This window comes from Rattus norvegicus, chromosome 1, assembly GCF_036323735.1.
Source record: "Rattus norvegicus strain BN/NHsdMcwi chromosome 1, GRCr8, whole genome shotgun sequence".
Classification (NCBI taxonomy): Eukaryota; Metazoa; Chordata; class Mammalia; order Rodentia; family Muridae; genus Rattus; species Rattus norvegicus.
The window spans coordinates 115064753-115083061 of record NC_086019.1 but is presented as its reverse complement, the minus strand read 5'-3'; the positions used below and the strand labels follow the sequence as shown (position 1 = coordinate 115083061).

The window sequence follows — 18309 nt, the reverse complement described above, 5'->3', positions numbered from 1 at the left end:
AGACTGAAGGAAGGGCCATCCAAAGAATGCCCCACCTCAGAATTCATCCCACCCACAGCCACCCACCCCAGATAGTTGCTGATACCAAGACGTGCTTTCTAACAGGAGCCTGATATAGCTGTCTCCTGAGAGGTTCTGCCAGAAGTTGACACATACAGAGGTGGATGCTCACAGTCAACCATTATACCGAGAATGGGGTCCCCAATGGAAGAGTTAGAGAAAGGACTGAAGTAGCTGAAGGTATTTGCAACCCCATAAGAAGAACAACAATATCAACCAACCAGACCTGCTAGAGCTCCTAGGGACTAAACAGCAATCCCAAGAAAAAATAGGGATGAGCCTATGGCTCCATTTGCATATGTAGTAGAGGATGCCTTGTTGGGCATCAGTGGGAGGAGAGGCCCATGGGTCTGTCATGGCTCCATGCCCCAGTATAGGGGAATGTCAAGCAGGGACGTGGTAGGGAGTGCATGGGTGGGTGAGGGAGCACCCTCTTGGTAGCAAGTGCGCGTGCGTGCGTGCGTGCGTGTGTGTGTGTGTGTGTGTGTGTGTGTGTGTGTGTGTGTGTGCATGTGATAATGGGTTTCTTGAGGGGAAACCAGGAAAGGGGATAACATTTAAAATTTAAATAAAAACATCCAATAAAAGAAAAAAAGAAGAAAAAGAGATCTTACTTCATTTCTAATAAAAAATGTTTCACATATTTGGAATGCCAAGTCGTCCTTTGTAGTAAAATGCACGATTTAAGAATATTTATAGTTACAATAGAATGAGCCAAGCAATTTCCAAAGTTGGAAAAATAATCCAAATGTATTCTTTCATTTTCCAAAGTTGAAGATTTTGATAATGAAGTATTCCATTTATTTGTATACATCAATAGGCGGAACTCAACTTATTAAAAGTACCATAAGGGAACACATAGTATAATAAAGAATTAAGGTATGAATGGAAAATGGGCATAGTAACTTCATCAGTTCAAGAAATTGAAGTTCGACTGATAAATACATGAAATACCCATGAAAGAGAAACAGAGTAGAAATAAAAGAATTTCCTGAATAGTTATTCTATATCTATATCCTATATTCTATCTATATTCCTTATCAGAAAACCAGGAAGGCTATTCCAGCTTCACTTTGACTTAGTAGAACTGGAGGCATTAAAGATAAAAAAGTGCTTTGCATGCTAGTAAAGGATGTATTCATTAAACGTATGTATTCATGCACACATAGAGCATAAGCATACACACATATATGTACACATACTCATATTCACATACCTAATCATGAAGTGTAATATATATGTCTAATATCAGCTAGGAGATGTCAAAATGAAAGAAGCTACTAGTATAAGACACAATAAAGATTGATGCTCTTTTCCCTGATTTACTTTCCAAGAAAACGTCACAGATCCTAATCAATGCAAACCTTAGGAAACAGAAAGGGCATAGGTAGTGATCATTTAAATCGTAATTGTCTAACTCTGTTTTTCCTCTAATGTTCATTCTTAACAATTGAAGGTCAATGTGAACATCCACTAAAACTGATTTTTCTTCCATCCTATTCTATCTAAGTGTTCTTGCTAGATGAGGCAATGTATCAGGGCCTAGAGAAACTTTATAGTGTTTCAGATCGAGAAACCACAATCCAGAAAGACAGATTCTACTTCTTAGCAAGAATATGAACTTCCAGAGATTCAGAGTCATTATCAGTTAAGAGTATAAAGAATTTATTTCATTGTGAAAATTACTTAGCTGTATTTCTTCTGATACAGTAGAAAAATCAGATTTAAATCATGTCATATTTTTCAAATATTTTTAGTAAAATATTTCTGAAAAATAGCTGAAAATATGAAAGTATGTGTATTTGAAGAAAATCTTGAGTGATATACAATTTAGGTACCATGAAATCAATGACACATACATAATAATTTCAATAAAAAGGAAATTAAACCCAGAGGCTAGTATACTGGCTATACTATTTTATAAGAATTGTTATACTTCAAACAGTTTTAAAGTGCATAACAGGAAGAATATATTCATGTTATTTAATTTGGGAAATGTTTATCTGAAATACACAATGTCATGTGGCAGTAGCTGCCACTTCCCTTTTAATGCATGTACTCATATAGCAAATATTTGATTGATCTCTGTATGGCACTTCCTGATCTGGGCCTCTTGAAATCATTAGTGAGCACAAACAACCTAGATTCCTCTTTTTATTGGATTTAGCGTTATCCTTTAGTTTATTCAATTAACTCATTTCAGGAAAAATAGTTAACAATTCACACCACTGTGTCACATTTGATAAGGGTATCTGAGGAAAAACATGGTGAATATAATCTGTACACACCCAGAAACCCCCAACACACACACACACACACACACACACACACACACACACACACACACACACACACACATGGAGGTGGGGAGAGAAAGAGAGAAAGAGTGAGAGAGAGAGAGAGAGAAAGAGAGAGAGAGAGAGAGAGAGAGAGAGAGAGAGAGAGAGAGAGAGAGAGAGAGAGAGAGAGATTGGGTAGGGGGTGAATTGATGACAAAGTTTGGCTTTATTACATTTTTTACTATATTCCAGACCAGTTCATCAGCCTTAGTAGTGACTTTTAAGTCACCTATCACCAACTGTGCATTTAATAAAAGTCTATTTTCTGTGTGTTTGGGATGAAATGTAAACTTGTCAAATATTTATTTATGAGGTAGTCACAGCCTGGCTGATAAATTCAGGGCAGTGTTCCAAGATTGTATTTACTACAGAATATCAACTAAGCACAGTAGAAATCTTTGAATACAATAGAAAGTTAAAAGCAAATGTCAAAGAAGAGTTGACATTGAAGTGAACCTGAGGAAGAAAAGCTGAAGCTCATCAGTAATTGGAACAAGGTTGAAAATATTACAGACAAAATAAAATGTCTGGAAGACTTTGAGAAAATGCTGGCTTACTTCCGTGTAGCTGCTTTCCTTTCTCCACTTGGATGAATGAGCTATTATGTTAGTTGATAATAACACTAAATGCGCATTAATATTACTTTGTGTCCTTTGTCTCATATATTTCTATAACTGATACATTAATAATTCTATTATATTCTGTCTTCATGACTAATCCAATCTATAAATGGTTATACAGATTTCATCTTAGCATCTATCTTTCAATTAATCTTTGCAACTGATCCAAATAATATACATTCACATAGCTTATCACCAACATTAAATCATACATATTCTTCCTCATTGAGAAATTTAAGATTTTAAAATTTGGAATGATTTGACTTAAATCAATCTAGCATATATTAGAGAACAGAATCGAACAGCTGAATTTAAAATTTACAGCTTAATGGTGGAATGCACAATGGTAAATTGTGATTTCTACATAGGCTAAGAAACTTTTGAATTATGTAGAAATTGAAGCAGTTGATCAACTCTAAGCACATGCTTTCAATTTGTCTTAAGACACAGGGGGACAGAAAAAGTCAAGTGCAGTCATGTATGTTTACAGGACAAAGGACCTTATTTCACTGTCACTTCAGAAGTTGAGCTACTGATGCTCACAATGGTACAAAGGCCAATCTATTGAGGTCAATCAATAGTCTTCCAGTGATAATATTCTAAATTATATATCTATCAAAAAATCAATGCAAGTTATTTTGAAAATATCCAGTCCCACTCATTTTTTTAAATAAATAGACTAAATGGATTAATTGTTCCCTCTCATTCAATAATTTTTGGTTATGGAAGTTGAAATTGTCCTCTGTCTCTACCTAATGTTATTGGAAAGCATCTTGGCTTAAAATATAGCTTCATACTCTTCATCAATTTCTATCCTGATAGACTTTTTCTATCTTTCTCAGAGATCTGGTACTTCTGTGAGTACTTTGAATATTGTCAGTAGCCTAAGAAACACTATGTCTACAGACAATGTTACAAATCAAGTTTATTATATTTGAATATGATTTTTAGTTATGTTTTGCTGTGAAATAATCTATCTAATGTAGTAATTTTGTTATGTGACTGTTGAGATTTGAGGCAGTGACTAAAATAAATCCTAGAAGCACTGTTATATGTAGTCTTTTTTACAGAAAATCAGTAGTCATTCAATTAGTAATCAATCATAAAAGCTTTATTTTTTTCATATGCTCTCTAGATTGACAAAATTAAATTCTGAGTTCAGACTGTGGACATGAAGGATAACAATCTACAGATGTACACATAGTCACTGGAATGTTGCACTCTCAATTGTTCATTAGTATCATTTCATTACCAAAGATATTATTATCAATAATAGGATAAAAATTTGTGTCTGCTCATTCAGTACAGAAAGAGCCTTACTTCCATAGGAATATTAAGCACATTTTTTTAGAAAATAATTTTGAAGAGATAAACAACAATAAACAAAGAAAATAGAAACATGGTTTTAGCTCCATATTCTATGAATTTCATTTGATTTGTTTCTAGTAATGATATTCATGAAAATTTTAATTTGAAGAAAAAATAATAATTACCAGACTTTTACTTTTACTGAAATGGTGGTATTCTAAGTTGTGAGGAGCATCTATAAATACATTCTGTTATGTAATGAATAAAATATCAACTTAATTCATAAGCAATATTAAAACTTAATTTGCAATGGTTTTTGTAATATTTTACTTTTAGAGGCATCTTAATACCATCATCATATTCATACATCATTCAAGAAAAATTCCTAATCTGAAAATAATGAGCATTTAATACTCTTACTCATTTTAAATTAATTTTTTATTTAGTGTGTGTTTGTGTGTGTCTGGGTATGGTGCTTACTTGGGGAAGTAAGGTGGGGACATGGAGGTCAAATGAGCAAACATGTATTATCAAGTCACTTGTGGTATCAAAAGATAATTTGTGCCAGAAGTTTAAAATTTAAGATGGCTTACAGATTTCATATTTTAGCGAATTTAATTATTCATTTAAATGAGTCAGATGTGCCTCCAAATGAAATGTGATTATTAATGCACCCTTTCAAATTACTGCAATGCTTCACTGCAATACAACACTAGCGTTCTTGTGTATCATGTGTCAATTAGCAAATCTCTTTAAATAACTTAGTCCAGAGTGGGCAGAAGCTGGATCTTCTGGTTTGGTACAAGCTAATTTTGCTGGCATGTTCGTCGTTAGAATATTGGGGTTAGGCTCAATTCCTGTGTGAAAAGAACTACTTAAAGGGAAATTCATTACAATTATAGTAACAATGAAATAAAATGGTTGTGGCTATATCCATAAAGAACTATATGTAACTAAAATCTATCATTATTAGTGAAGAAGTGTAGGAAAAACATTTATAAAATATGAATGCTCAGAAGAAAGTATAGTGTTAATAAGCCAGAAAAGAGGCATTCACTTTCAAAGGGTGACATTCTGGAACACATTTGTGACCTATCTGGTTGCATTCCCAAATATCTCTCATCTACTTTAATTTTTTCTTTTCTTTTATTGGATATTTTCTTTATTTACATTTCAAATGCTATGCCTTTTCCTGGTTTCCCCCATCCCATCCTCCTCCAGGAGAGTGCAAATTATGTTGAACAATGAGATGAAGTCAGAAAGGATGGTACAGTGAAAGCGGTTTTAATGAGTTTTCCTTTTCTTTCATCTCACCCTTTGCATGTTTTTAGAATATTCCTTTTGAGATACACCGTGTTTTCAGTATTTTCCTAGGGAAGTGGCATACAGACTACAGTAAACTTGGACATTAGGTAACATATTTACATTAGGAAACATTTTTATAAGCAATTTGCTTAACTGCATAATAGATTCATAAAGAAATTACTTATTTATGCCTCTAAAATAATGGAAACAGGAAATCATCAATTTACATCTGAGCAATTGCAAATAAACCATAATTGCCTCTTCTTATGGATTGTGTGCTCATAACCTGTTAAGAGTAGGGCCAATAAAAAGGGCCATATTTTGCATTATGCTATCTTGCTATCTCTATCTAAGATTTTTCCACTACATGTATAAATGTCACAAATTTGAAATTATATGCTTATATTTTATTCTCCAAAACAGGACGTTCTACAGTGGTTCAGAAGACAAATGTTTGCCCTTAGAATATGGCTGCTGTAAGTAATTTCTAAAGTTAGGTAGCTATGAAATCATTCTGCATTTATAAAGAGAAGACAAAACAAGGGCATACATCTCATAGGAAAGCCCGAGGCCAACCCTGCAGGGAGTTCAATATTGTTACCCATGATTCTTTAAAACCATGAGTAGAAATACAATCCATACCATGATAAGAAGAAAAGCTCTACCCTTAATAGTCAGTAGACTTTACATCCAATGACCGTGCAAAGGAAGCACATAAACATGAACGTCTTTGCAAGAATCTATTTACTTTTGAGCAAATATGAAAAATTTTCAGCAAATTTCCTCTTTTCTTGTTCGTCATTTCTACTGCCGATTATTCTCATGGCTTTGACTCTGCTAGGCAAGTTCTCTAGCACTTGGTAGATTCAGAGTCTGTTTAACATTTTTTTCTTTTCTTTTCTGAGTCAGATTCTCCTTAATTTGACCAGGTAGACTTTAGACTTTAACTTACTATATAGTCCGAGCAGGTATACAAATTAAAATCCTCCTGTATCAGTTTCCTAAGGAACTGAGATAGCAGGCCTCATTCTGGGCCTCTAAATTATTTTCTTTTTGTCAAATTCTGTTTATTGTTCTTTGAGGGACATTTCTTCAGAGGTTGTCATATAACAGTATGTGGTAGAGCAAGTCTGAAGCTGGGTAGCTGCACCTTTGGTAAAAGTGTAAGCCCAAGAAGGTGAGTCCAATCCCTGGCGCACATGGTAGAGGCAGAGAACAGAGTCTTGAGTGTTGCCTTTTGACCTCTACATTCAATTCATAGCACACATACTCACATGTGCGCGTGAGCATACACACACACGACAAAAATGTATCTGAAATTATAATATTTAGTTAAGAAAATTTTCTGGGGGCTGGAGAGATGGCTCAGTGGTTAAGAGCACTGACTGCTCTTCCAGAGGTCCTGAGTTCAAATCCCAGCAACTACATGGTGGCTCACAGCCATCTGTAATGGGATCTGATACTTCTTCTGGTGTGTCTGAAGACAGCGACTGTGCACTTATATATAATAAATAATAACTTTAAAAAAGAAGAAAGGAAAAATTTCTGGGCAAAATAATGTAGTCTCATGTAATCATTGAGAAATTAATTCAGAAACCCACCTCTCACGGATCGTTAGCATTTCATAGCTCTGTTGCAGGCACAGGAGTTCAGTTCTAGACTTTATATTTTGAAACACTAGAATACTATACATGTGATTCACTGTGCTAAATTAGTGCACACGCATACTGGTTTATTACGTGCATTGCTTTGTGCTGAGAGCCCAATTCATAAAGAATGATCACAGTCTGGGGTCTAATTGCTCAAGAAGGCTATGCATTGAGAATCTGGAGCAAAAACAGTATTTAATTGGTCTGCTCAGCTCCAAGTTGGATCATTGGAGCATGACACTTGGCAGTTAATTTCTAACACCTAGTTGCAGATTCTAAAAGGCTTCCTAGTCAGTACAGAGAATGATGATGGGCATGGAATCATGAGACCCAGCTCTGGCTGGCCATCTGAAGGCAGACATTTTTATTTAGAATTCTGACTATGGGTAGGGTGCCTATGCCCCAGTGACTGGTCCACATTTATGTGCATACTGGCAGTATTAATTAGACTTGAGTTTTATTTAATTGAAAGCATGAAGTTAAGAGGGCATGTAATTTTGTGGCATTCAAGGAGAGTTGGAAGGGGTAGAGGGTGTATATGATCATAATACATTTCATACATGAGTAATAATTTTTTAAGAATTAACAAATTAAAGAGAAGAAAGTGTTAGAAATATTAAGAAAAATAGGAAGTAAAGGAAACATTGTTGTCTTAGCACATGATGACAAGCTTTTCTCTGAATCTTACGTGACTTCCGAGAATTACTGAAGTCAATGGTCTCACCAATACTGTTCTGTTCCAATTTACTTTAATTTTAGAAGGATTAAATAACTTAGATGCTTTGGTTGCTAACAAAATCTTTCTGAAACTTTTCAAGATTTACAAGTGGTCAAGATCCATATCTTTCCTTACCTACTTTTTTTAAAACAAAAATGAATGCTTATGAAGATTGTACCATTTCCTGAGAGCAAACCTTTGCACCTGTATCACAAATAAGGTGCCACGTGGAGCCTATTTCACGGTTACTATTTAAAATACATATTTTACAATTTATGAAATATACATATTTATTTATATAAAAACATCTTTTGTGGTACTGTAATCTAAAGACATGTCTTTCAACATTCTATGCATGTTCTCTACTACTGAGCTATACCAATACACGTTTCTACTGCAACATGTGATATGTACTAACATATATCTATTGACAGAAAAGGGACAGATCCGGTGGCAGTCATCAAACAAGGCATTATGATCTCATATGCTCAAAATATATTCTAAATTTTCTCATGTCTCATATCATTGTGATTATAATTCATAAAATACGCATATTTATGTCTTCAGTTTTGTAGTAATAGTAAGTGTGGATAAATGTCTGTAGTATAGAAAGACAGAAGGTATGAGATATAACTAAGTAGTTAGCTAGTAAACACATCTGGTAGAAAGAAAATGCCTAAAACTTACTCCTCCGAGAAGGTCAAATGAGAAACCTCCTCTACCAGCAGTGCAGTAGGAAAAGGTTCATGCTTCTGTGACATTGAATCCTTTCTTAATTCTAGAGTCAATATCTTAATTGTTTTCAGTCCTGACTGTATGTCAGGCCATTTGAAATACCCAGAACACGCCCCTGTCCTGTGCTATATCTGAATCTAGAGTGTTGATAATCAACCTGGCATTTTGAACACAAAATAATTTGAAAATACAACCCACTTTGAGAAGCTTGGTCTGTGATAATTGCAGGTGCACTGTACTGATAGTTCTTAAGGATTTCTTTGCCAAAGATTTTTGGCAGCTAGGAAGGTAATAAAAACCCATGTTCTCTAAGGCTCTAGGCACCAAGCAGTATGCTATTTTTACTCAGATGCCAGGAAACTCCTGATTAGATCCCTGGAGCTTGCTGCCATAAATGACTTTGGTATTTAAAAAAATAACTTTCAAAAATTAGCATGCCATTCTCTTGCTTTTATGCAGCTCTCACGACTGTAACCTTTACCCGTGTAACTATAGCAGAAACCAAAATGTGAGCTGTATTACAGAAAGACCAAGATTGACAAAATTATATAGTCTGGGATGGAGGAAAAACATGGCTTCCTGTAAGGCAATTTCAGCATTTTTCTTGGTCTAGTGTATCTGAATTGTTGTTTCTAGCATTGCTATGGTAACCCCTGATGATAAATGCATTTTCTTATTTTTGATTCACTTTCATGCTAAAAGTAATGTCACACTTCTATGAGTCGCACATTGTGACCTCATACAGGGATAGCTGACAAATCACCAATTCCTTACTATGAACATTATTGTTTAAATAAATTGTTAAACAAATTGGATTTTTATTAATGTGTATGTTTCTCTTAGAGCGTATGTCACAAGTATGAGGATATCATCAGAGGTATAAAATCCCTTGGAGTTAAAATTGCTGTGAGCCATCTAAATGGCTTTTGGAAACTCAATTCACATCCCCTGCAAAAGCAGTGTGTGATCTTAATGGATGAAACCTCTCCCATCTCTAAATACTTTCTTTCAATATGTTCATAGTGAGATTCTGAATTCCTGGTCTTATATTTTTTATTTCATGCCTTTATCGCCCATTTTCCTATGGATCCATACTACTAAATGATGAATTTTCTCACTGTATTTCCATAACAGATTTACAAGGATGGTGGTGGTTTTTGATAAGAAGATACAGGAAGGGTTTTTTTTTATTAAAGTGAAGCGATTTGCAAACATTACTAATTAGAAAGTAGCAAAACTGAGCTTCAACAGACCTGACTGATAAATCATAGATACTTGCTCCTCCATTATGGAATCCTACACACCAAATGAACAGATGGCCGAACGGATAAGAGGGCTTTCATTATAAGCATGATGACTTGAGTTTGAATTCTGAGGACCCTGAAAAAGCCAGGCATAACTGTACATATGTAGTACTCTAGCAGCACTGGGAAACAAAAAACAGGTGGATTCTGGGATCTATTTCAAGTTCATAAGCTGGGAAGCAACAAAGAAAGTACCTCATCCTCCTCTAGCCTCAACAGATGAAAACCTGTATATTAACATGCATGCATCACATATGCATACACAATACACATGCAAATACAGACATATGTACACATGCACACACATATCATACAGATACACATTTAAATGCTCATACACACACAATCTACCAGTGTATTACTCCTGGATTAATGTAATTTCATGTAAAGTGGTAGAACTTTGGGTAATATGTTTCCTGCTCCTTTTTATATTTTAAATGATATACATCCATATTTAATATTTTATATAAACATCTGTGGGACTGTGAGAGGTAGCCTGGATCCCATTGAGCTAGGGCTTGAAACCCCAGAGACCCTGAAGGAAAGGTAGGCATTTTGCCTGTTCTAGAGCACCAGGCCCCTGTCACTAGCCACAGTCCCCCACAGCTTTGTGGCCATTATGTAAAGATCCTCCACATATAGAGGGTGTGACCTATGGTCACATAGACTCAAGACAGATCTCCATTTTAATGAGGTATCTAAAGGCCTGAAGGTCTTAGCCAATAAGCTTTCCTTCCCAGACACTCTTCCTTATAAAAGTTATTTAATCCTAGGCCTACCCTGAGAAGTGGGGTATGGTTTTGCTCACCAACTTTCCGCCATGACAGTAAATGCCTTAAGACCATGGACTACCTTTTTTCATTGGGCTCCACCGTGTGGAGCCTTGCAGAAGGCCTTCGCCTATAAAGCCACCATTTAATCTCCCATAGAAGGCCTCTGCATGCCCAGCCAGGCTACCACCAAGCCAAGTCCAAGTCTGTAGCCAACTGCTGACAAGTCAAAACCTCTCCCAGCCAGAGCTCCCTTCTTTTCTCCCTTGGCCCCAGGCTTAGCCTGTGGGCCTCAACTTCATTCTTAGTTTTTCTGTGGTATCCAGTGGCAGCTGGATATCAGAGAGCCTGAGAACTAGATGGCCCCTGGCCTCGTTGTAGGGCCCGGGACCCTGAATCAGCTCTGACTGTCCTGCACCTCAGACTGTGTCCTGCAGCTTCCCTACAGCCTGACACCCACCTAGCTATGGCATGGGGTAAGCACGGTCAACTCGCACGTCCTGCCTGCAGCGGCAGTGCCCTGTGGAGGAGCAGATGACGGACTCCCTAACCTTACGAAAAGCTATGATTAATTTAAAATTATATGAATAATATACAAAATTATCTTTTCTTTTTGTTTGTTAATTTTATAACTATCTTACCTTTACAGCATATCGCTATGTGTTTAGCTCTGTCATATGAGTAGTAGAAGGGAATAAAATCAATATACTTATATTGTGTTTGCATTTCATATATGTTGCCAATAATGCAATGTTAATGTTTCAAATATACTACCCATACATACATGCACACACTTGTATACACATATATACACATTCATAAAGCATAATGTTGTATTCTAACTCTGCAGTTTAGGAAAATTCTGATTTACAGTGTCTATCAATTTTAATAGTGTAAATGCTATGCACTTCAGTCTATCCCAGAGAACTATAGCATATATATATTTTCATTGCATAGATCAAATAGACAATATTACAGAAACATATGTATTTATACTGTTTAGTAACCTTTGTTAGAATATTGACTTTAATAAAACTTACTTCATTGTGAGTGTATAATTAGTAATTAATGAGGGCCATGATTGCTAGTGATGAGTATAAAATTCACAGATTCCACATTTATACTCCCACTTATTTATAAACCAGTCCCAGCAGACCACTGGCACATTTTACATTCTATAGTCCACACTGACACATATTCTGATTTTTCATAGGAAAAGCATGCTTCTTAGTTCAAACATAAACAATGATGACCTCAGCAAAAGAGAGGGGTAAGGAATATAATTTCACCATCAAGAGTCTATCTCTGACTTTGATCCTAAAGTCAGGCATACATCATTTTTCACATGTCTGTCCCATGAAGCCCTTGCCTTTTCCTTCTCATTGGGTAATTTCAAATGTGTCCCACATTAAAATTTTATTTATGTTGAGGTTTTCAAATCCTACTTGTAAGCTCCCATTTGTTCCAGATCAAAACATGACATCATTGAACACAATTGCACTCAGGGAATGCATGCTGATTGGTTTTCTTCTCAAATCCTCCTTTGCTGTTCTTGTTATCTATGTATGCAAACTCAGAGTGCCACCTTGGTTTCCTCTCTGTACTTCTTCCACTGGAATGAAAAGATCATACAGGCTGTACACCTCAGTAACACATTTCACCATGAGTTTACAATAGTTCTTCCCTTCAGCATACCGAGATCCAGTTACCTCTTTTTCCCCACCATAGTCAAGCTGACATCATGTATCACATGACTAAAAGAAATCAGCTTTAACGGTTTGCTTTTTTCTCTCTAGTAATGTTCAGTTTGTACAAAATGGAAATTGTATTTTCAGTTTATTCTTTTTTTCCTACTTTTCTATTCAAACACAATTATGTGTAAAACAAGTGCTTTAGCAAAGACATGACAAATACATGCTCTTGGACACATATAGAAACAATAGCATACTTAATCTTTGTCTCTCATCAAAGCTATTTAGACCATGGAATCCTAAATACCAATGTTAAGTTTAAAAATTAAAATCAAAGACTTGGTCATCTACCTTGTACAGATCCACAAAATTTCAAAAGTTACTCTGAGAGTCCAGAACACTTTTATGCATTTACTGTTGAGCGCAACATTAAATGAGAAATATTTTTCAGAACTATGCAAGCAAGAAAACGAACACACATTAACCCAATTTCAAGTTAATTCTCTGAAAACACCATGCCAGGTAGATCAAGAAGATAAGCTCAGTCACCTTATTGAGGACAAGGTAGACAGCACATACTTCTGTAACTGAGGCATGAGGTACAAGTCCTCAGCTGTCACAGCAGTGGTAGCATAATAGTATCTTCTTAAAAAGATTAAAAAGTATGCACCAAAGTCAGGGAGAATGAGGTATTAATGATGGCGGAGGGTGCGATGATAGAGAGTAAGAAGGGATAACTGCATGTACTCAGGAGCAACATAGGAGGCAGGACCATTGAAAAGCGGGCATGAGCAATAAAATGATGGCTCATGTAGCAGGCATGCTACAGTGTGGGTGACAGGAACATAGTAGATTATGAATGAGCTATAGGACTGATGGCTCATATAGTAGGCATGCTACAGTAGCCAAGAAAATGAGTTCAAAAATGAGGAGAAAACTTATAAATTATTTTGTTTTCTCCAATAAACTTATAATTCTGTAGTAGTGTCAAGAACAATTGTCTTCAAAATATATAAACATATTCTTAAATATCACATTATACAACATATTGTACCACATATACATATACCACATACATGCAAACACACACACACACATACACACACACACACACACATACACACACACGCACACACACACACACACACACCCCTTGGATAGAAACAGAAAGTTTATGTCATGAACCTCCTAGAAGGAATAAAGCAGCATCAAATGTTACTAGTTGAGTTATTTTTTTCCTCAAAATTTAGCTTCAAAATTGTTGTTTTAGATGTTTCTTAAATTTCAGGAAAAGCCATACAAAACACCACTGAGGAAGATTTCAAATGCTGAGGACAAAATCAGGAAAAAAAACACATCCATAATAGTTTCAAGAGAAAACTAAAATAGTAAAACAGACATAACCAAAGGGAAAGAACTCTACAATGGAAAATGTGCAACAATGTAGAAAGAATTAAAGAGGGCACTGGAGGAGGTAAAGCACTCCCATGGACAAGAATCAGCAGAACTAATATTCTTTCAATGGCTGTGTTACTGAAGTGAAAGTGATTGATTGTTGGATGTAACCTTAATGAAAACTGTAGTGAGACTTTCTCAGAACTAGGGGGGCCATCCTTAAGTGAATACAGAAGTATAGATTAGTGTAAATGGCCTGAACGATACTGAACAAAGAAGAAATACTGGAGCTAAAATAAGACTTTATTCAAACCAGTCTACAAAGCCATAGTATCCAAACCAACGCAGTACTTGCATCAATAACAAATGAGAGGTGTTGAAAAGAAGAGAGGGCCCTAGAATAAGCTCAACAGTGACAAGCAATTTGTTTCAACAAGATATTGTGGTAGTTTGAATATAATTGTTCCTGGGAATGGTAGGTGTGACAATGTTGGAGTAGCTTGTTAGAGGGTGTGTGTGTGTGTGTGTGTGTGTGTGTGTGTGTGTGTGTGTGTGTGACTGTGGAGGTGGCCATTGAGGTCCTATGATCAAGCTCTACCCAGTGCTGAATGAGAGCCTGTTCCTGGTTGCCTCCAGAAACCAGTCTCCTACTGATTGTCTTAGGATCAAGATGTAGAACTCTTGGCTCCTCCATCCCCATGTCTGCTTGCATGCTGGTGTGCTTCCTGCCATGATGATAACGAACTAAACCTCTGAAACTGTAAATCAGCCCTAATTAAATGTTGTCCTTTCTAAGAGTTGTCTTGGTCATGGTATCTCTTTACAGAAAGGCAGATCCTAACAAAAACAGATATTTAAAACACACATTGGAGAAGAAACAGCCTTTTCAAAGCTTGTGTTGAGAAAACTGGATATTAATATGCATAAGAATGGGGTTAGATCCTTATCTCTCACCACATACAATACTATTCAATGGAGCAATGAGATTAACATAAGATCTAATGCTTTGAAACTGTCATTGGAAGACATTTCAAGACTGATTCATAAACAAAGAGTGACTGAAAGGACACCAGAGAGTCCAGAAAATAAAACTAATAGTTGACACACGAGGCCACATGAAATGGAAGTGTTTTTGTACAGTGAAGTAAACAATTAGCAGAGTGATGAGGCAGCTGACTGAATTAGAGAAAATCCTGGATAAATACTTACTTAACAAGGAATTGAGCTCTAAAATATACAAAAAATCAGCAAATTAATGCTTAAAAATAAGCAGACAAATGAATCAGATAGTACTCATTAAAGAGATACAAACGCTGAAAACTGCACAGAGTCCATCTCAGTTAGAATGGCTATAACTCAGAAATCGAACAACTAACATTGACAAGAATATGAAGAAAGAACTTTTATTCCTTGCTAGTGGGAATATAAAATGTGCAGTTAAATATGCAAATAGGAATGAAAATTCCTCATAACGTTGAAACCAGCAAAACTCTCCTGTTATAATACAAAGTACTCTGTATCCAAATACCACAGAGATACAAACATATCTGCATTCTATAGAGATGCACATGTCTCTATCAGTATATAGTTTCTGTATACTGTACTGCACACATCCTACCTGCATACTATAGAGTGCACCCACAGTATCTGCATACTGTAAAGATGCACACAGTATCTGGATACTATAGAGTGCACCCACGGTATGTGCATACTATAAAGATTCACACACAGTATCTGCACACTGTAGAGATGTGCACATAGTATCTGCACAGTGTAGAGAGGTGCACATAGTATCTGCATAGTGTGGAGATGCACACACAATGTCTGAACACACAATGAGATGAACATACAATATCTGCATACTGTAAAGATTCACACACAGTATCTACATACTTTAGAGATAATGTGCACAACATACTCATTTTAGTTTAATAGCAATAGTCAGAGTATGGAACTAGTATAACCATCAATCAACAGATGACAATCAAAAGAAACTATGGTGCCTAAACACAATTAAGGTCACTAAACCATAGAACACAAGTTTATGTAATCTTCAGAAAAATGTGTAAAGCTGTAATTCATCGTATTAACAAAATAAACCAGATGCAGCAAGAAAAATAACACATTTTTTCCTCTATTGGGTGGATGACAGTAGACTGCTAGATAAAAGATAGAGATAGAATAGATAGATAGATAGATAGATAGATAGATAGATAGATAGATAGATAACTAGATGACTTCTAGATCACAGACTGGTGATGAGAAGTACTAGGTAGCTAGATAGATAAATGATATAGATATATAGATACTGTATAGAGACTAAATACATAATTATATATTATATTATATATTAGTATAGAGAGAAATAGGAAAAGGATATTTGGAGAAGGATGACCAACAGGAAAAAGCAAATGCAAAGGAGGGTTATTCTGTGTGATTATTTAACAATTTATAAAACTTACAGGTATGAAAACATCAGAATAAAAGACATCATTTTGTACATTGTATTGCAAATTTAAAATTAAATATACTAAATGAAAAATAGATCTAATTGATAAAAATCAATGCAGTAGCATGGGAGACAGAACCCTTAAGTGGTCACATTAATATAGCTATCTCAGATCCAAAGAGACAGTAGGGTGACTACTAGACAAGTCTCTGTCAGGCACACTACTTCATGGGCTACATGGAACTCTCTTTAATGGCTAATGAGTTAAATATGCTAATTTAAAAATTACATATGAGCTAAACCTTTAATCTCAGCACTCCATAGAGACTGGCAAATCTCTGTCAATTCAAGTCCAACTTGGTCCATGTGGAGAGTTTCAAGCTAGCCAGATGTAGGTGGTGAAATGCTATCTCAAATAGAAAAACAAACAAGCAAGCAAACAACGTTTGGACTTACAGAAAATTATTTGCCTAGGTTGTACAAAGCCCTGTGCTCAGTCTCTACCTCCACTCACAAAGCATGTTACATTTCTTTTATAGAAAAAAAGTCTCTCATGAGTGATAGGTTTGATTTTCTTCTATATGCTACACCATGTTATATGATTCAGGACTTAGAACAATATTGTTTGCTAGGTGCCTGCAAAGAGATTATGCCCTGAGCACACATAAAACACAATTTCTGCTACTATTAAAAAGATGAAGAACATAGGCAAAACATAAACATTAGAAAAGCTTTTAATGTTAATCTCTAAAATACAATACTGCATATTACATTATCCTAGATTTATTGAAATTCATCTTAAACAATTGGATTTTTTATTATTGGTTTTTGAAAAATACGCAATCTACAAACTGCTTGCTTAAATCCTTCCTGCTCTTTTCAGTGTTAAACAAAGACAGATAATAAACATTTATTAATTTCAATGACAGGACATACATTAAATCCTAGAAAATCAATAAAAGACACCCTCAGTAACTTCCTCCATATATCCAAGGTCTTAAAAAACCCAGATCTATAAGTGAGTTAGGCAATTATATATAATTTGACTTGGAGCCAAAAGTCACATGATCACAAAATTGAGGGGATACTTTGCAGGAAGTCATCAGTTTTAGATGAGGGATTGTCCTGTCCCAAGTGCAGCACTAAAGGAACCAGGCCATGGCTCACCCGTTACTATGTGATTGTGTGGGGAGTGTGCATTCAGTCATTTCAAGAAATTTACTGAGGACCTTCTCTGAAGAACATAGAATAGTATAGTTTCATATGCTTGCATTATTTCACAATACAAATAATCAAATATTTTAAACCTAGAATGTCCAGGAGAAGGACAGGAAAATGTGTGCAAAACATTTTTTTAAATTGTGAGTATCTTTCAAGAGCAAAGGTGATAAAACGACACAGAAGAAATACAGTTTCATGAACTTTTTTGCAGGATGGTATGTTCATGTATCAAGAGATTGCATAAAATAAATCTCTTATGTCCACAATGGCGAGTGACAAGTGCTAGAAAAAAAGAGTAAGAAATAAACAGGAAATAAGCTCATGGGTAGCACAGAGTTCACCTTTTGCACTCATGTTTCACAAGTGTTTTTATCCCTTACTTTAATGCTTGGATTTCTACATCAGGCTGCTCTGCACATTGTATATCGTAATAGCGAATAACTAGGGAGGCCATTCTCTCAATAGCACTGGCTGAAACAAAACCCCTCTCTCCAACAGCTCTTTCAGGCCTTCTGTGTTTATTTACACACAGAGTCCAACAACAGGTTTTTGTAGAGACCAAAACAAAGTAGGGTAGAAGTCCCAGCGTCTCCTCTGATAGTCAGGTATCATCGTATTTGATGAGACAACTGGTAGATACATTGCTCTGAAACAGGGAGGCTTATCAAAATTCCTCTTAAAAAAGTGAGTGGAAGCCAACACAAAATTATCTAATTGAAAAGCTATGTGGTGATTTTTTTTGTGT

The 18309-nt window shown here is 35.6% G+C and overlaps 1 protein-coding gene across 5 annotated transcripts in view; it reads right to left on the bottom strand.

The window, feature by feature from the left end:
* Luzp2 (leucine zipper protein 2) overlaps positions 1–18309 on the bottom strand; it is a 386349-nt gene that overhangs the window by 36313 nt on the left and 331727 nt on the right. The gene's annotated exons all lie outside the window — the stretch shown is intronic.